This window comes from Pinus tabuliformis, chromosome 7, assembly GCF_031772625.1.
Source record: "Pinus tabuliformis cultivar Carrire ecotype Pingquan chromosome 7, CPIR1, whole genome shotgun sequence".
Classification (NCBI taxonomy): Eukaryota; Viridiplantae; Streptophyta; class Pinopsida; order Pinales; family Pinaceae; genus Pinus; species Pinus tabuliformis.
The window spans coordinates 112,986,294-113,008,186 of record NC_142293.1 but is presented as its reverse complement, the minus strand read 5'-3'; positions in this window follow the sequence as shown (position 1 = coordinate 113,008,186).

The window sequence follows — 21,893 nt, the reverse complement described above, 5'->3', positions numbered from 1 at the left end:
ATGTCAATGATCATGGTACAAGAGAAGCTTTAAAGGTTAACAAAAATATTCACAATGGATGGATATTTAAAAAGAAAAAATTGTTTTGTTATTCAATTTTTTAATTAAAAAAAGTACATGGCAATCTAATATAATATGAGATTATTCTACTTTTACATGACACTGTCAGAGAGAATACAGTTCCACAGAGGACTGGAATTGGTGGAGGAAATGCATATTTTAACTGATATGGATTTCAAACTTACTAATTTCTAATTTTAAAACAGAGAAGAGAAAACCCTGATTTTCTGGAGAATTTACTATGACACATGATTCTTGTGCTCCACAACTAACTTTGAGAAAGATCTAAAATAAGTATAAGTCTCCAATCTAAATAAATTAACAGTGTTTCCTAAGAAGATTTAAAATCTATAGGTTGAGAAAAAAAATGCCTTACAAGGACTGGAGCTAAATCTGAAAGGTTCTTGTAGCTAAAGGTTAAACTGAAAGATATTCTAACTTATGGGCACCCAGTGTGTGCTTTGAATTGTGTTTCCAAACTTGTCTTCAAAGAAGATGAAACCTGACTCGATATTGACTACAAGGGATGGTGGAATTTTTCCAAAAGGTTTCTGCCAAATGGCTTAATAGATTCCTCTTTAAAACTATTTTGTTTCTTTGGAAAATGTAGCCTTCCTTCCAGCAAGAATGTTTGTATTGTGTCATGTCAAATCCACCAAGGTACTTTCGTCAATTATATTTTGAGATACGTATTTCTATATTCGATAGAAGTAGGTTGATAAATGGATAACACCACTGCCTAGACAAGGAGGAGGCCTTGAAATGCATAGGTTACAGAGCATATCAGTTTAAAAAATAGCATCAGAATTTGACAAATTTTCGATGGTGAATTTGTTAAAAAAAAAATTTCATTTCTGTTGGGACTAAGGAGAGTCGAGATTGTGTGCTTTCGTTTATTTATGTTAGAGACCATGCCTCTGCTCTGTGGTCCCTAGACCATTTTATCCTCTCCAAATGATGGTTTATTTCTAGGAATAATGATGTAATAAGAGAAGGAAGATCTAGCTAACATTACTTTCTTTTATCTCAACACATTGCAGACCATAGGGACCCGATGGATGCATATGGAGGTACAAAAAGGTTGTGTGAACCACGATGGGTAAGGGCTATCCTTTCCTGACTTCTTTTCATTGTACATGGCTCTGTTATGCTATATAGAATCTTGAACCTAAAAGGTCACATTGATTATGTGCCTCTCTTTTGCGCTGTCACGTAGCTTTCTATATTGCTTTGCATCATCATCCTTCTCTCACACACATTTCCTCACCGCTTCTACACTAAGTTGGCCTCAACACTGGATACTGAAAGTGAATTTACTTAAAAATGAATCCCTAAAGACCAACATGAAACCCAGGTTCTCTGGAAATGGAGGGAAAGCTTCCAACGAAAAATATTTGGGGCATCTGGTAGTTATGCTATGCCATGGGAGAATTGATTAATGCACAACCAAGCTCTTGGGTTGAAGTCTAGCCATAAAATTTGTTGTATATCTCTCACTTTCCATGATGGAAAAGGGTCAAACCATGTGGCACAAGGAAATCCTTAGAAAATACCTTTTTTAGGCTACACAAATCTTGTTTTCGAATGCGAGTAGTTAATTCGAGAGTGAAATATCAAGAAAAGGGATGTCAATTTCTATCAAAGCCACACCCTGCTGCACTACATCTCATCCAACAATCCATTTTGAATAAAACAATATCCTGAACCATGTAGTCCTCAACAACACGTGGAGTTTCTAAGGACACACAAACTACTATAAACTAGTGTTGATGCTTCTTTGCGAGTCTATCATCTATGCACTAATCTATGTTCATGTTTGTGACTAGTCATTATTTTCATATTTTTAAAGTCTCCTTTTTTTAAAGGATTTTGGATGGGGTCCCCAACATTTCCATGAAATTTTCTAAAATTTGGGGTTGGGGCAAGTCTCGACACATACCCTGGACGTGGTTCCATGTTCCTGCATCCCCACTGTCTAGAAACTTGGTGGAACATTGTGTGTTGTTAGTGAAAAAAATGGTCAAAATTAATCATCCACAAGTCTTGGTGATTTTTAATGAGTATTAATAACCCCCTGCACTTGTCCACTTTAACAAATGCACCAGCAACAACCACACACAAAAATTATTCTCACAAAATATGTGAAATGAATCCTGTAAACATTGGTTTTAATTTTGAAGTGTACTCAATTTCAATGCTGAAAACCATCTCGATTGTTTTTGGGGTCATGACTCTATGAATATTTTTGCAAAAGACTACAAACCAAGATCTTCTATTGTTGCCACTCAACTTTAGGTTGGAAATCGTATATCTATAAAGTTTTGGCAGTTTAAAATTTTTGTTGAAGCATCCTCTAAACTTTAAAGCAATAAAACACAACCAAAGTGAAGGAAAAAAAATGACACTATGCATGCTATTCTGATTTTCAAGAGTGGTAACAAAGACAAATGAAGAAAACCAAAGAGCAACATTTGTACTGAAAACAAAGATAGAGTATTTTAATATCTGATAGCTCGATAAAAAAAGAAGAAAACAGCTAGAGCAGTAGTATTTCTATGATATAGCTCTACAAAGAATTTTTCACTGTTGCTTGGCCTTTCACAATTGTTGTCCTTGTATAGCTACTCCAGTTATTAGCCATTGTGTTTTCCATAGAACCTTTGTTCTACATCCTCTGTCGATCTGTTTTGGTAACCTCAAAATGTGGCGAAAGTTTGTAGTATTTGTTTCTTTTGTTAATCAAACTAAGGTTAGAAGGTCAACCTGTCTCGTATTCTTTAATGTCACAACCAAAGAAGTACAAGTTGGCAGGTGATCGACTCTATTTTGTAGATGCAACTAATAGATTTTTACGCCATTGTAGTTTTAATTGCACACTTTGAAATCTCTCCCGAAATCTAACTTAGAGTTAGAGTATCCTTGCCCAAATACATACCCAGAAGTCGAGACCTACAAAATAGATTGTTTTGCGAGTGTATAAACGTGTCCATTAAATTTTATCATCCAATGAATTTCAGGCATCACTATAGTGCCTACATAAATACCTGAACTTGATACAATGGACCCTCCCATCCTTTGATCGAGTCTGATCCCTTCCAAATCTAGAGCACGCTGATAGTTGCAACTAGGAAAAAGGTCTTTTTTCAATAATAAAGAAACACAATGAAGAGCAAAGGCGCGAAGGCTTTGGTTAGGTAAGGTCCTACATCAGGCGACCCAGTCAAGTCCTGAGAAACTCAATAGCTAAAGTCCTGCTAGGGTTCAAACGAGCAGATGCTAGGGTTCAAAGGAGCAAAAAGGCTTAGGGTTGTAGAGAGGCTCGACTCCAAAATGCAACTCTTTCCCTCCGTCGGTGAAGTGTAACCCAGTTTTTTCCCTCCACCAATGAAGTGTAGCCCAATTTCTTCCCTCCGCCGGTGACGTGTAGCCCAATTTTTTCCCTCCTCTTGGTGTACTTTTCCCTCCGCTTGGCCAAAATAATGTATAAACAATACCTTAGGTTATATATATTATTGGATGGTATATTAAAACCCCTTACGCCCTCATTATAACCCCAATATATTATTTTGTGATTTTTCCATTTTTAATGCCCCAATATGAACACACGTGATATAATAATCGTTTGTCAGTGATGCCCACATGAAAGCATGAAGGCCGAACTAGAGTGAGGGGTGAAATACTTTATAACTCAGTGCGGGGAACCAGAGTCTGTCATCGGAAAACCTGCAAGAAAGTACAGATACATATACATTACTGAAAACTCTATCAAACGATACATGAATCATGGTATGGATGCAACCATCCAGAGAATGATCATGTAAATGGATCCAGGCATGGGCGCAGCCATCCGATAAAGAGGATCATATCGAAACCAAGGTATGGTCACAACCATCCAATAATGAGAAGGATCACATATGACAACTCATGGTATGGTCGCAGCCATCCATCTAAAAGATACATGTATATCAACACAACCATGTCACATCGCCTTGCAACCTGGACTTTTGTAATCTGAGCCCAGGGTCTTGCGCTCCAACACGACCTGATCAAAGTACAGATTCTAACATGTGAATAGATGTGTTGACGTCGAACATGCTAGAAAATCGCTTGATTACCAGTCAATGATGTAAATTGTTAACAAGCACGAGAGAAACCATCAATAATGAAAATGGTTCTCAAGGTACTAGCAACATAATTCATGGAATGTGAATGAAGGAACTGAAGTCGAACACTCGTGAAATCACTCGATCGAAAGCCAATGATGTGAACTTATCATTGAGTGCGAAGAACTTGTCGTTAGGAATGAAAGCTCCAAGGTAATGAAGAGGAGTCTCTCGATCAACTTCCTGGATAATGAGTTGAAGTCAACAAGAAGTGACCATGTCGAAGGAGGGCCATGATGTATCCCACATCATCGACACAAGACAAAGGGATGCAAATGATTTTGGATGATACAAAGAATCATAGGTAAGGGTAACTGCAGAAGGACAACTCTTGAACATATCGGTGACACGACGCAGAGTTTGGCAGCCTTGGGATCCATAGGATCAATGGTCATGATGACGTGGAAGAGATCAAATGGATGGAAAAAATGAACAGCCCAACCCAGGAAGGTCAATGATGAAGTGAGGATATCCCAACTCGACACAAAGCAGAAAGTGTCATGTTCAAGAGTGAGCTGCCGACACGACTGATAAAATTTCCCATTTTCCCCCACCATTTTTGGCAGGTACCCCAATTATTTTTTAATCACAAGCTTGAATGGGATAGCATATGCTTGCACTGTAAGTTCATCCTTCAGACGGACAAGGAGAAGCTCATGTTCGTCATGGCGACGAATCCAATGTCATTTAATGTTTTAACAAGTCCGACAAGGTGTAACTCAGTATCTTTTTCATGTTTAGAGAGTTTGAAAAAAACACGAAAAAGAAAACTCCACATGGTCCCTTTTCGTATTTTTGTGTCTCTCGAGCCCGAAAAGGTAGAAAACAATATTTGAGAGAACCAGTTGACCATTTCAATCAAGGAGTACATTTTTCATAAATAATTTATCCCAGCCCAAAAATGGGGTAAACATATACTGGGTAAACGACGTTTCACAGCCTTTAACGAGTTCAAAACGACAAGAGCTCGACAATATTTTTGTGTTTAAAGGGTCGGAAAAGAGCTTGAAAGCGGACCCCCCATTTTATTCTCTTTTATGAGTCAAAAGGGAAAAATACTCGGAAATCTTTTCATTTGAGTTTTACGAGTCGAGAAAAGCGTTGAAACGTGACTTGGTACCACGATCGAAAATCCGTGACTCGTCGTTGCACAAAAAGGTAAATGCATTATCCAATTCCTGAGGCAAAATAGGTTAAAAACACGTACAAACCCTGATATTTCATGAAAAAATGAATAAAAGGAGGGAAAAGTAATTATTTTTTACCATTTACCATTTTACCTTTGTGTGAAGAGCTTTTAACCCACTTTTTCCCTAATTTTTCTGGAGCATATTGCGGGAGATCCGGGAGGTCATTCGCCGAGCCGTCAACTACAGGTAAGAGCCAAGACCTTAAGATCCATTTTCATAATGCTTTTTCCTGTTTTATCTATTTTTTGGATTTATGAGGGAGATTTTGGCAGAGTTTTTTTCGCCCTTGGTCGGTGCAATTTCCAGGCACAGAATCGTGCTAAATAAGCATGCTAGCACCATGAACAAAGAAAAATTGATGTTTTCTCTTTAATGCACCATTTAAATCCAAATTTCTTTGTCAAAAAATTATCATTGACTTGATTGAATGGTTGTTGTAGGAAGAAAAATGTTGAAAATGGTGGATTGGAAAGAAAGAGAACATGAGGATATCAATACCCAAGCCATCCTTCATCCAAATTGCTTGGAGGATTTGAGGAACTGTGGGCTCCTCAAGTTCTTTCTCACACCAGGGATGCGGGATGAACCTGAGCTGCTACGATACCTGATTAGTCTCTGGGACATAAATCGGGAAATTTTTATCATTGGTGACCAAGAGTTGGAGTTGGAGACTTCAGTTATTTATTTCATCATAGGACTATCCCAAAGAGGGGAACTAGTCAAAAGGTCGAGGTCGATCGGGGCAGTGTTTCCATGTTACTTTCCGAACATTTCCCAGAAGCCCTCAAATCCAAGAGTGGCAAGATCAAGATCACGACTGTTCGAGATCTTGTATTGAGAGTGTTACTGTTGACCATTAACAGAGTGGATGGGTCCCAAGCTCCACATGAGACTAACAAATCAAAGTTCCTGTATGCTATCGAGTGCACAACACCCACTATTTTTAACTGGGCAGAATCTATGAAAGTCAACATGAAGCACTAGCTATCAAAAGCTAAGGCGGGAAACCTGAAGCAGTTTTGCTTTGGGTTTGTGCTAGTGACCTTCTTCTTCGAGCGAGTTCCACTGTTCCAATACCAACTGACCGAGGTGGATCCGCCGATGCCACGAGTCCCATGGATATTCTGTTGGAGTGAGTTGATGCCCAAGGTTACGGGAGGCCAACAGATGTCCTACAAGCCTGCCTTCTTCTCATGGCTACGACGACAGCTAATCATAGTGGAGGATTGGCCTTACAGTGGTACCGAATTTCGCAGAGATCTAGATATGCTGCTCCAAGAAGGAGAGTATTTTGATGATGGAGGTAAAAAAAACATTTTTTTTTTTAGTTTTTGATGTTTTTACTATTTTTGAAATATATGTGTTCATGAAACTTCGATTTCATGAATGCAGATGTTGGACCAGAATGCCCTGCCGGGATGTCCTCGATTTCCATGCGCGTCGCTCAACAGTTTGACGTCGCTCCTTATCAGGAGGGGAACGAAAACGTGGAGGAGATAGCGCGAAGTCTCGAGGGTTTGACTCATGGGATCCCAAAGTATGCTCGGATGGGTGATGTCCCATGCCAGTACCAGAGGCATATGGTGGGGGTGTCAGATTAGATCCGCCGACTACTGACTCGTGTAATCTGAGCAGTTACATGCTATCATAAGCATCATGCTTTTTAGTGCATAGGTCTAGCATTCCATATTTTTGAGACCTGTGAGCCATGGATGTATAAGGCCTGCAAGCCACCGATGTATTTTGGACACACATATTATTTTTTGGGGTTTTGGATGTATCAAACACTATATATATATATATATATATATATATATATATATATATATATATATATTGTATTTTCTTTCTTACTATGGTACAAATGATTTGTTCTTGCTTTTCACATATTTCGCAAATGTCTATCCAGCACATGGTTAGCTAATGCATTTGTCAATGTATTCATATGTCTAGGAATATGATGATATGTAATATAATCAAAATTTCTCTCCAGTAGACGAATACGTAGATACATTCTCAATATCTGAGGATTTTTGACGGAATATTGCCCGTTGAGTTGAAGGACGACAAGTTGTGAATCTAGGTTGACAACCAATTCCCAAATTTCAAGAGCGATGGCTTCTGACAACAATTCGATAATTGCGTTGTACTCAGCAATTTTATTAGTTATTTGACCTAAACAAATACCTTGAAGATCAATCAACTCACCATGGGTGTCATAAATTCCAGGTACTACGAAAGGTACCATCAACGAAACCAATGTGAGGAGTCACAGACATCTACAAAGTAGGTAAAAACATAGTGAGCATGAAAACTGCTTGGAAACCAACACACCTAACCACACTGCACAAAAATGAATGACACACTAATGTACATAAGTGACCATGTAGGATCACCTAAGCATAGCACCTTGTGGGAGAGTCCATGCTCAAACTCGGGTAATCAATCAACATAGATGAACACTGGAGTTTTACCATTGACATGACGAGTAAGCATCGACTCAACCAAATAATAGAGTAGAACTCATATAAGGCATTGTCACCATGCCCCCTGGGCGAGGGAGGGTTACGAGTCAGATGACAACCCCATTGCAATAATGGGCAATCGGTAAAATCTCAGGGAGGGAGAAAATTCCTGAATCCATGAAGAGATAAAGGTTCCCTCAGTTGAAAGATCTTGACAACGGCGGAAGAAGCAGACATGTCAGTAGGCAGCATAGAAGAGAACTTCTCAAGACACATAGAATGACCACTGAGCTAGGTAGGAACAAGGAACAATGAAGAGTATTGTTCCAAGGTGGTTCCTCCAGAGACATTATTTCCATGATACTCTTGTCAGAAAGAAAAGTATCGGTTAAGGGATTAGGAAATTTCGAAGCACCAAGCCACGGAGAGTGAGAATACGTATCGAGAGATGTCCTCAAAATAGGAAAATCAGAGGATATAGAACTTGAGGTCAAAACAATTGCCACATAATTGATTTCGGAGGGACTAAGTGGCATAACCTCACCCCAGTTATTAAGAAGATCCGGTGAAGGTATGACCCAAGGATCATATTTGACCAAAATCATGTTAACGAAGGCAACATGAGGAAGTGGGAGTGGAAAAATTCCCATCAAAGTAGAATATTTAAAAAGTATTGCCCCCACACTCTCATAAGGAGCATCGGTGTTCTTGACATACAGAACATTGCCATCTGAAGAGGAAGAGGCAAAGAAGGACAGTTGGTCGACTGTTACTATCTTCCCTTGATGGGGAAAATGAATCACGCGGAACAAGGAGGAGGCTAAAACATGCATGGTGTGGGTCCAACTCCATCCGAGAAGAATATTATAATTGAGATTAGCGTCAACAATCTCTACCTCGACATGTACTGTCTTGCCTTCCAAAGTCCTGGCAAGGTTGGGTAAGACACCGAATGGTCGCGAATCGCGCCCGTCGAAAGTTTCCAAGGTGTTAGGAGATTGGTTCAGAGTAGGAGAACCAATTGCCTTCCAACAAGTGACTGTCATGATGCAGGTAGAGGCACCTTCATCAATGATGGTCCTATGAATGGTTTTCTCATTAATGATTACTTGAATGAGAAAGTCAATCTCATGAGGAAAATGTGGAACGTGGTTCTCTAGATCAAAACATATTAGATTATAATCAGTAGGATCAATACCCCCAATAGCCAATAGTAATGACTTCCGTTGGGACAGAGAAATTTGAAGTACCTTGAGAACAGACATAGCTGATGGCGTCTGAGCCAAATCCTCAACAATATTATAATGTGGAGTGACTCAAGCACTGGGATTATACGAGGACTTCCTTAGCACACCTCGAGAAGGTGGACTAATAGAGGAATCAGGGTTAGGTTGCTCTATATGGAGAGGACCAGAACTCAGCGGAGCAGAAGAAGAAGGGGTGGCCTCTTTCTCTTTCCCGGCTATCAAAGCATGAGTTTGATAATCTTTTTATTTAGTAGCCACATTAATTGGCGTACTCATCATGAACACTTGTGAACCTGAGGAAGCAAATGATTGAGGCTAGTCTACCATTTGAGTCTGCTAAGACAAAAACAACTCTTTAAGGATAGTTGGGGTCCCTTTGAGCAAGAGACTAACTTCGGATTATCGTGGACAATCCTTACTATAGTGATCCTCCTCACAGATGAGGCATGGATACTTAGGCTTCCATTGTGAAGCATCACCAGCAAACAACTTGGGAGGACCCTGTTTTGGGGCATCGGCTCTACCCTTGCCTTTGCCTTTCGTCTTACCTTTCAAGGATTTGTCTGCTACGGTAGACTAGACAGCATGGACCTCTGAGGTTTTACTAGGGCTAGGTGAATTTTGGGAGGGACTATTGGAAGCAGTGTTTGAGACCGACTTCTGTTTGGAAGAATATTTTGCAGGGGCCTGAGACACTGAACCAATTACTCCATCAATAGGAGGTGTAGCCTGTGACTTTGATGTCGTTGGATTGGATGATGGCCTCGGAGCATCGGGTAATAACTCAAACAAAGTTCCATACTGGGAGTAAAAAAGATCCAGGTACTGGGCATGAATAATGGCTTGCTCCTCTGTAACGTACCCACCCATAGCTATATCGGGAGAAATTGGAGCGACGAATGACTTGGTAAACCATTCGGTTAGTAATTGATCAGCAATCTCGAACTTGATCAAGCGATGCCTACGTCTCCATTCATGGATGTGATCAGAGATGTGTATCATAGTATTTTGCTTGAGCGATGTGAGAAAATAGGTGCTAGTTTCATAGCGAACCGACAACTAAAAATGCATGAGGAAAGCCATGGCTAAAGAGTTGAAGTCATGATAATTACTTCGAGGGAGCTCGATGTACCACTTGGTTGCAGCGCCTGCAAGAGTTTGTTGGAAAAGACAAAGACGAATAGAATAATCAACGTAAGAATTCGAAGAGCACTAGAGGTGATATGTCATCACATGGGCTTGGGGATGTTCTTTTGCTTTTCCATCAAACTTCGGACAATCTCTTAGGATCTTGGATGGAAGTGGAGTCTAGTATGGTGAATGAAGAATTGGATCATTCATAAGCCGAGACACATCGGGCAACTCTAGTGTAGCCAAGAATGGCAATTGAGTATTGAAAGGCATTGGAGGTCGATAAGCAAGTCCAACCAGAGGATTTCGAACCTATTTCCCTTGGACATTAGGATTTTGGGCCTGTTGCTGCAGGACTTAACCCTGACCTTGACCTTGTTGATATGTATATGAGGGTTGCTACCGCCCGGGTTGGCCCTGTTGCTATAAGGGCTGACCTTGTGGCTACAAAGGTTGTCCCTACGGCTGCAGAGGTTGGCCTTGCGAAGACATGGGCTGGGAAGTTTGCTGAACATATTGCATTTGCGGATGCATGGTTTGCTACAACTGTTGCAAGGGTTACCCCTGTGGTTGTTTTAGTTGTCCTTGCTACGACATCATCTGCCCCTGCTACTGCACGGATGGCCCTTGCTGCAACAAAGGTTTCCCTTGTTGCTGTAGAGGTTGTCCTTGCTGCTGCAAGGGTACTTGAACTATTCCCGGATTGAGACCTTGAAAATTTCCGAACTGTATCTAGCCATAGCCACCAGGAAAGGAGGATGAACCAGGCTAAACATATTGTCCAGGTTGTAGGACGTAGGGTGGATTGACCATTCCTTGGGAACCATATGGAACATAAGGAGTTTGGTACTAAACCTGAGTCTCATAAGGCTGTTGATACTGGAAATTTCCTGACCCAGACGGACCAACTGAATTTTGGACCTGTTGGTACTAGACATTGCTTGATCCAGTAGGACCAGCAGGGTTTTGAAGAACATCAGAAGAAGGCAGGTTCATCCCAACCATGTGAGGTTGTGAGATACTCACATTGGTTGTGCCTAAAACCATAGAAACATTCAGATTCTACCCCCTAGGCGGTGGCACAACTTTTCCACTTACTGGAGGGGTCGAAGAACTGACAGCAACATGACTCGAGACTATCGATTGAACCGGATGGGTGACTTGGACGGATGAGACAAGAGGGTTGGGACTGGTGGGTTGTACCAAGACTGAGGTAACTATTGGGAGGTCTGGTTCTCAATGGAAGGACCTGTGGTACGTACAGTGCAAGATGCCCTAACAGGGTTAAATAAAGTGACGAGGCACTAGGTGTTCCTGAGACCAACTGTGCTAAAGTCACATAATTAGGGGGTAAATCCATATAAATACTAATAGGAATGCTTCCTGTGTAAGGCAAACCTTCAGGAGGAAACTAATGTTCTTCCTCTTCGACAGTGTAGTGGAAACCTCCGAGTGATCAGGAGAGGAGACTGGAGCGTCGCCTTCGGGCTCCATGGGTGGAAACAAGTGGCGATGAATGAACGAAGATGTTCAAGGGGATAATTCCAAAGGAATACCTAGTTGATCGTACAGACTGTACAGACGCTGCGGTGATATCTCAACAGGGTTGAACAAAGGATTCAGAGGATATACAACCAGTCCAAGCTGACTTTCAGTAGTCGACAAACTCTCAGGAGTCTGGACAGGATTGTCCGGGGATTCTGGGCCAATATCAGATAGTGACCCAGTATTTGAAGGAGATGGAGGATGAGATGACAAAGGATGAATTCTCAGAACAATTCTGAGTTCAATACCTTGGTCCTCGAGTGACTGTGGTAATTCAGGAAATGGATCCTCTATCTTTCAAACAGAGGAGAGGATGAGGAACTAGGTGAAGCATATGGTTCAGCCACGATGCCTTTGTCTGAGTATCAAGAAAAGAGAGTAAAGTTCAAGGCTTTAAAATGTACTTTAAGGAATACTCATGAATTGGTCTTGAAGAAACTAACAAGATGTTATAAGATCGTGGGCAACAATTTTTAAGAATGGATAAATAAACTAGTTCTCTTTCACGTTTTAAGAGTTGGTAAAGAAGCAAAGATGACTCTATCACTTTCGATTGGAAACGAGGTTGAAAGGACAAATGCTCAGATGATATTTTAAGTTTAATGAGTCAAGAAGATCAAATGACTACTCTAGATGATCTAGGTAAAAAGGATTACCAGGTAACCGTGAATTGCAGAATGACTCCTATAGAACCGAGAAGTATGGACAGAAAATCTCCCCTAATGCTGTGTTCGGTGTATTACGTTTACAATGCAACAGACTCAACTACCTATGGATAAAGGATTGCAGCCTAGTGGGGTCTCCCTTTATATAATCGATGGTACGGGAGCACAAGTCCATACTAGCATTGTCTAATGCCAAAGCTAATGACAACTAATAGGTTTAAAGATGCCAGAACACATCTCTAGCCTAGACCTTCTAGATGTGATTGTTAGGTTTCAAATGCGCCTTAGGTTAATTGAGTTCATTTTAAAGTTTATCTTGAATTATGTCTCGGTTTTCAGGCCTTAGTGTTGTGAATCGAAAAGTCCTATATGCAGCTAAATGAGACAAGACTCTTTCAATTCGATGAATCGTATACACTAGAGAGGGTAGAAAACACAATAAAATGCAAACAACCAAGCAACTGAAAGCAAAAATTATCTTTTCACTACTTTACTTTTTGAAAATAAACTAATGAAAAAACTCTTTCCAATTCCTAGTTTCCTAACAAGTGCACTCCAAATAGTCCTTTCAAGAGTGAAGAGAATTCGTTTTTCTTTTCAAATGAAAATGCAACCATAGTCTTCAATGATGCTAACTAGCATAACATATTGATGCAGCAAACTAGAATTACGTGTTTTCCATGAAATGAAAAAACGAATCTTTCATCAAATACTTCAATAAGTTTTTTTTCGAGACAATCAATCCTCAATAAAATGAAAAGGCACAAAAGAGAATCTCTTTCAAACTAATGAAGCAATGACTCTACCAAAAACAAGACAATCAATGTGACCTATGCCGGAAAAGAGATGTTTAAACAAGAAAACAAAACTTTTCACTTGTGTGATGGAGACAAAAGCAGTAAGAGGACTATAAATGAAATGCAAGTAGTAAATTCACCAACATCTTGACTCACTGAGTTCACAATCAACTGAATGGATGATAACCTAGATTCCCTAGGGCTACAAACCATCCACAGACTCAAGAAATCAAGTAAAAAGAAGGCAAGTCAACAAGCAAATAAACCAAGTCAAAATGCAGCTTTCCAGTTAGGGAGAAAACAGTCTAAACAAGTTACAAGGCAGAAATCAAGAGAGCAAGACACACTGGTCGAGATCTGGGGTAAACCCTAATCTTCACCTACAGGCATCGATGCAACTGCCTAACTGAAAACAAGTGCCAGAAGGGGGTCAACGCGACTGTTCCTGAGTATATCGCATCATTCGGCGCGACTGTCAGCGAAGTAAGCGCGTTGGTCGAGGATACAAGGAAAAAATAAAAATTTTCAAAGGCTGAGACCAGACTTGCTACTGTAAATTTCAAACCTAGAGCAGTAAACAAGGAAGAGTAGATATAACTAAAGGGAAATCGTGATACTAGAAAACTTCAAACAAAACCATGGAGTTACAAACAAGCAAAACGAAGGACTTATTCCCCAGTATGGTCGCCAATTTGTGGTGTAGGTAAAATTCTAAGTGTGGACACAAACAATCCCTCTAGCCCAAGAGCAGGTATAGCCACAAACAAGACATTCTAGTCCAAGGGTAGGTATAGCCACAGATTTCCTTAGGTTAGAACCAATTAAGAGGGCCCACCTCTTAGTACGCTATCCGTTTGATGACGACCATGTTTCCTTGCTCCAGTTATCTTTTGTTTCTTCTTGCGAACACCTAAAACAAGTAGACAACAATATACAACAACCGTGATAATATACAAATTGTATTCAACCTACTTAAAAAGTCAAGAAAAATTAGCCATAAACATGTGAAATGAAATATTATGTAGGAAATCAATCGATAGTTGCATCTTTATTAAATGAAGTAGAGATTACAACCGACATCTTGACGTTGTTGTTCTCCTCTAACAAATCCAGTTTCCCACACACTTCTGCTAGAATTCCATGGATGGCCCCAAAAATGATAGTCTCAAGGCTCTTCCCTTTAGGCTTCACACAAAAACAACTCACAATTCTCCCTTAAACACAAACTAGAGAGCTACAAAGTATGGATAACTTGTTGATTACTCCAAACAGAACTTAATTAGCACTAGCACACACACACACTAGCTTGTGCTTGGGAAAAGTGGAGGTTTATATAGCTTGAATGGATGGGAGATGGTTCCTCTTCTCATGGGAGAAGGTCTTATCTCTTGAGGTAGTTCCATCCTAATAGGGGAAAGGAGCCCAATTTGAACTACTCAGCTCCATCCGGCCTAACCATTTACCAGACTTCCGTTACGAAGCTTCTAGATCTGGAAGCTTCGGCTCCAAATTGAAAAACTTTCCAAAAGAGGATCGACGCGACTGAGAAAAGGCTCAGTCACTCCGGTTGGCGTGAGGGATAGTTATAATCCCTGCATATCGGTGCGGGGAGGTTGCAGGTCATTAGCGTCGGTCTTGTAAATTGGGAAAAACAAAAGAGTTCGGGAAAATGATGCAAAGGGGAATTGTTCTGCTCATGAAGAGGGACACAATGGGAGTTTCTTCATGATGGGAAAGCATGAAGGGTTCATTGTAGAGGTCCTCCAGGATGAAGGAACAGGGAGTACAGGGATAGTGACAAAATGTTGTGTAACAGTAGGTCAAAATGTCGAGGGACCATTAGTGTTTGTGTATTTCTTTGCCCCATGAAGTAAACTGATCATTTCTCCATGGCTTCTACAACCTGAGCAAGGATGTCTAGCTTCTTATGACTCCTTATCACCCTTCTAGTAGGTTTCTATGTGATTTTTGTAGCCTTTAGGGATTTTTCCTTCTTTCTGTCAACATGCTTTGTTTTCCTCTATCTCTTTCTACTCTTTCAAGTTTGCACAGGGTGTTTTCCTCTATCTCTTTCTACTCTTTCAATAATCATTGTTTCTTTCAGCCTAGGGTTCATTTTAGCCTTTAAATTTAGTCTTATCTTATTAGTAGGGCGAGTGTGAGGTCTTTTTCCATAAACCCTAGGTTCTATCTCAACTTCTTCATCCTTTGTTTCTATCTTCTGTTTGCCTTTTTTTCTTTGTGTTTCTCTCTGTTTTGCTTCCTCTTCTTCTACCATCAGTTTCTGTTGGCTTCTAGTCCTCCTTTCATAAACCTTAACCTCTAGCTTTTTCATAGGGGTTTCATCATGTTTTTCAACAAGGATGTTACTAGATTCTCCCTTGGTTTCCTGAGCTAGGGTTTGGGTAGAAACTTTGGTTTGACCTCTCCTTGATCTTCTATGTGCAAGTGGTCTTAGGTTTGTCTACCTCAATTTCTTCAACTTCTCCACCTACTTATTTAACTCATGAGTGTATATGATTTTAATTACATCATGATGAAAAATATCACAGGGTTGTAGCTCAGGTATGTTTCTTTCTTTGGTGCACATCTTTAGCAGACTTTGGTGAAGGAAATATGGTAAATTCATCTTACTGAAACCTACCAAATGACAAAGAAACCTCATATGATACAAGTAAGCTTTAGAATACCTATCTTCACGGGTGAAGAAGAGTTGTACTTCTAACGACAGTAGACCATTTAGGATTCAACATATTTTAGAGGAACCCTACATTCCAATATTGATTATGACAATCCTCCTTCAGGAAAAAATTCAAGTCTACATTCTCTAACCTTTGTTTTTTAAACCACCTCTCACCCCCATTTGACAAACTTGTTGCTTCAACAATGGATTCTTCTGTGATAGGGAAATATAGGGTCTTGATTCTTGCAATGCTGCCATTGAAGTAATAGATGAAATCATGCCACCAATTGAGATTATGTCCGTTGAAGCGCTGGAACACTGGCTCCCATCCTGCATTTCTGAAAAGAACTAACATCTCTGGATAGACCTCGAAATACATACCATCAGGTTCAAACCTCTTCACATGACCTAATCAACCCATATTGTAAAATATCTGATGCTACAAACAACTTTCCCAACCTTCAAACACCCTAGTTGAATGTAGGAAAATGCTCAGAAAGATTCATGTGCACTTAAATTAAAAATATATGTTTGTTGGAAAATGTTGTTTTAGGGTAAACATGGCATATTAGGGTTTGATTTTCAATGGTTCTCTTGGGCTTGAAAATACAGTTGGTTGTCAAATCATGGATGAAAATGGCTAAGGATTTATGAACAAACACTTGGGCACTCGAAATAATGGCGTTGGAATCTCGAAAACCAAGTTTTAAAATGTTTCGGTTGGCGCTATGAAAATATTTCGTAGCACCAGTTGTAGGTTTTTGATAGGTTAATTGTGCTACAAAAAAACTTAGGATAAGCTTAGAGTTAGGTAAAAAAAATTATTAGACATATACATAGGCTTAAATAGCAAATTTCATAAAAAGATTAATATCCCTTTTACATAACCATGACTTTGCAAAAATGAACTGATAAATATTGCCTTGAACTGAAGGTGCAAACCCAATACTAACACCATGTATAATAAAGAGGCTAGAAAAATACCAATTAAAAGAGTTAATGTTAAGAATAAGAAAGATATAAGGAGATGGAACTCATAGTTTGAAGTTAAATAATTGAAAGCCTCTAGAATTCTCAAATTCCACCCAACTACTAGTAATGCACTGGGTCACTCAACAACAGGGTAGGAATTTAAAAATTGTTGACTACATCAAAAAATAAATGAGCTTGAGGATGCTTTGTGTCCTATACCTTTATTTGAAGAGTCATTATATATCCTCACTTGAGATCAAATCCCTCCAAGAACATTAAGATAATCTTCTAAAGTTAAAAACGTATCTAAATTGTTAATTGGGATTAGAACATATGTTATTGAGAACATAAATAAATGAGTCAACGCAATTTTGAAGCATGAGAAGTTGCTTCTAATTCAAGCAAATTGGAAAATAGATTTTATTCTCTTATTGAGTACCTTAGAAAATCTAGAAAATTATGAATATTTCTATAAAAATACATTAAGCACATTTGTAGCAAGAGTTTTAGACATGGATGAAACACAAGCAAACAACATGACCTCCCCCCTAAGAGAAGAATAAAGTAGATAAAATCTTATTGGATTGCAAGGATTGATATCATGTTGGGTATGTGTTATATTCTTTACATGACTACCTTCATGCACTATTGTTGTGCCAAGCATAGTGGGGGGTTCATGGGGCGGGGGAAGGGGGGTGTTTGGGGGGGGGGTAAGAAGCCTACCCTACTCGGGAGGTTTATAGGGGGTAGGACCCTTGAAAAAATATATGGGAGGTCTTTGCACATGTTTTGGAAAATTGTTTTCACTTTTAGTGGTTTTTTGGTGCATAGTGATTTATCCCATGGTTTTGTCATTTCAGTTAAGGAACTAAATTTAAATTTTGATCCAGGGTAAATGGATTAGTGATTTAGAAGAATATTTTTGAAAAATATTTCTAGTTTTCCTAGTTTGGGTTTCCAAGATAAACGATTTGTGTTAATGTGTGCATTTTCGATTACATATTTTCCATTTTATTAATAATATTTGTGAAACAATTGAATGCATAGGGTTAAAACCTACATTTGGTATCAAAGAAGTTTTGGCTTCAAGAGGATGCTTTTTTGGCTACGGGGTTTTTCTTAGGCCTGTGGTAAACCCTGTTCCAGTGGGAGATATGTGGAGTTAATTCTTGTGGTGAAAGGAAATGGCTAGTAATTCAAATATAGAGATCAAGAAATTCAATGGACAAAGTTTTGAGTTGTGGAAGCTCCAAATGGAAGATTTTTTGGTGGACAGAGATCAATGGCTTGTTGTGGTTCTAAGTACTACACCAACAAAGATGGAAAAAGAAGACTAGACCAAGTTGGATCAAAAGAAAAATAGCACAATATGATTGTGTCTCTCAAATTCAGTGTTACCAAATGTTTCAGGAGAAGCTACAGTAAAGGAATTGTGGAACAAGTTAGGGATTGTGTATCAACCTAAGTCCCCAATGAACAAATTGTTCCTACATAAACAAATTGTATAACATGAGGATGAAGGATGAAGAATCAATGAAAAAGTATCTAAATTCATTCAATACTATTGGAAGTAAGCTAGTATCTACTCATATTAATAATTTAGATGGAAATAAATGTATTAGCTTGTTGTGTTCTTTATCAAATGCGTGGGATAGTTTGGTTGTTGCCATAGGTAGTAATGTAACCAATCTAAGTTTCAATTATATAGTCTCATCCTTGTTATCAAAGGAGATGAGATGGAAAAATATGAAGCTCATAGCACATATGCCTCAAGTCTATAAGATGAAACTCCCAAAAAAGAAATAAAAATATGTCCTCAGGTGGGAGATTTAAATCTAGATGTGAATCTAAATTTCTAGGAAAATTTGTAAAGGTATATTAGAGATGTGAAAAATATGGGCATTACAAGAAATATTGTAAGTCCTAAATTACTTAGAAAGGGAAGGAATTTGGTGATACTCCTTCTACAAAATAAAAACCTCCTCATATGAAGGAGGGGATGTGTATTTATCTTCTTCAAGTACACATGTAGATCATGAGACATGGTTGGTTAACACATGTGCATCCTTTCATATGATTCCTCATAGTGAGTGGTTTTGCGAGTATAAAAGATAAGTTGGTGGTGATTTTTTCTTAGATGATAAATTGAAATTCATAAACATAGCATGAGAAAAATTTAAGTTGAAGCTCATGGGGGTAAGGATTAAAACACTCCTTAGTGTTCTGCATATCCCAGGTTTGGCTGAATATTGATTTATGAAAGAAAGATGAATGGTGCAAGTGTAAAAATAATGTTTGAAAATGATACCTACTAGATGGTTCGAGGAGAATGGTATTGATAAACAAAGTTCGGATTGGAATTCTGTATAACCTAGTGCGAAGCACTATTATTGATGGGTACAACAACTCTGTTTTTTTTTAGAGAAGAGTAAAAGAAGGAAAATCTCCTACAACCTTTCTAAGTACTACATGATCAATGAATGGTAAAAGGTGTGTTTAATTTCTCTCAAGATTTTGATTTCTATAAACATTGTTTAGATGGGAAGCAAAATTGGGTAAGATCCTCCTCTAGTGTAATGAGGTTAGAGAGAATATTACAATTGTTGCATAGTGATGTGTTTGAACCAGTGTCAATTCCATCACTAGGTAAATATTTGTACTATGTCTCATTGTAGATGACTTCTCAAGGAATATATGGGTTTTTTTCTTGAGAAGAAATCTAAAGTATTTAACAAATTCAAAGAGTTTAACAGTTTTATGGAAAAATATAGAGAAGAAAATTAAGGTGTCGAGTGCAAATAATGGTAGATAACTATGTGGGAATGAATTCAAAGAAAACTGTCAGAAGTTTCGTATAGCAACGCCTTAGACTAGTACATAAGCACCTCAACAAAATGGAGTTGCAAAAACAATGAATAAGAAGTCAATGGAGAAAACAAGGAGCATGATCTATGGTGTTGGGTTAGTATAGGAATTCTGAAAAGAGTAGTGGAAACTTCATGTTATCGAGTAAATAGATCAGCTTCATTAGCATTAGATGACAAGAATCCACAAAAGGTATGGACCAGTACGAAACCCTCTCTTAAACATCTCAAGATATTTGGTTGTGACGCTTATATACATGTTTCAAAGGATAATAGGAGAAAGCTAGATAAGAAAATTGAAAAGTGTATCTTTATTGGATATAAAGATGGTCTAAAACATTATAAGCTTTGGAACCTTGAAACTAATAAGGTAGTGTATAGTAAATATGTGGCATTTATAGAAATCAAATATGTTTTCAAACATGAAGTTGTTCCAAGGGGGAAATAACAAGAAAGTATAGAGTTTGAATTGAAGAATAATGAATCTAAATCTAAAAAATAACATGAATTAGAAGAAGAAGAACCACATACTCCATTATTAAGGAGATCAGTTTGGGAACGAAGGTATCCAAAAAGATATGCTCTACCTAATTTCTATTCAATTTTTTCTTTGTTTATTACTGGTGATGATCCTATAACTCTTAGGAAGGCAATGAATTCATAGCATGGAAAACTCTAGAAAAATTCCATGGTTGAAGAAATGACATCCTTGGACAATAATGAAGCTTGGGATCTAATGGAGTTTTTGGTTGGAAGAAATCCCATTGACAACAAGTGGGTGTTTAATAAGAAGTAAAATGCAGAAGGTAGAGCGGATAAATACAAAGCTTGGTTAGTAGAGAAAGGTTATTCCCAGGTAGAGTGAATTGACCTTGGTGAAATATTTTCTTTTGTTGCCAAGTTAATTTCTATTAAATTTATTTTATTGTTTTCTGCTACTTTTGATTTTGAAATAGAACATATGCTTGTAAATACATCATTCCTTCATGGGGGTTTGGAAGAAGAAACCTACATTAAGCAACCAAAAGGATTTGCGGTGAAAGGAAGAGTTGGTGTGCGAGTTGAAAGGTCCTTATATGGCTTAAAGCAATCATTAAGGATGTGGTATAAAAAATTTGATACTTACATATTAGGGTTTGGCTTCACAAGGATCAAAGCATATCACTATGCATATTTCAAATTTGTTGGTGATCATCTAATTTATTTGGTCTTGTATAAGGATGATACATTACTAATTGGAAAGGATAGGCAAATCATCTAGGAAGTGAAAACCCAATCATTTTCTAAATTTGACATTGAAGGATCTTGGTGCTACAAACTTAATTTTGGGTATGGATATTAGAAGAGATTGGGAAAAAAAGAAGCTATGGTTAATTGAGAGGAAGTATGTCAAGACAATATTGTATAGGTTTAATAAGAAGCAATGTAAACTAATAAAGGTGTATATTCTTATAGGTGCAAAATCTATCTACATATCTTTGACCCAAGAAATGATGAAGAGGAAGAGTACACGTCTCGTGTTCCATATACAAGTGCAATTGGAAGTTTTCTATATAAAATGGTTTATACTAGAGCTTACATTACACATGCAATCAAAGTATTGAACATGTATATGTTAAAACTAGGGAAGGAGCATTGGAAAAAAGTAAAGAGGGATTTTATGTATTTGTGTGGCACTACTAGCTATGGATTGTGCTACCAATGAAGATCAATATTGGACAGAGTGATGCAAATAGATGGCTTTATTGATGTAGATTGGGATGGAGATCTAGATTATATAATATCTACAAGTAGGTACGTGTTTAACATATTTGGAGGAGCAGTCAATTAGATGACCAAGGGACAGTCTATAGTGGCACTCTCAACTACAAAAGTAGAACATTTCGACCACTCATGCAAGCAAGGAAGAAGTATGGTGACAAAGATTGTGTTGAAGTATTAGATTGGTACAATGATTTATAAGAATAGAGTGTGTTAGAGGGAAATATTCCCAGCAAATAACCTAGCATATCATTCTAAGGAAAAGAACATTGATGTTCAGTATTGCTTTATGAGAGATATGATTGTTGACATTATGGTAGGTTGGCATGTTGGCATTGATGTCAACCTAG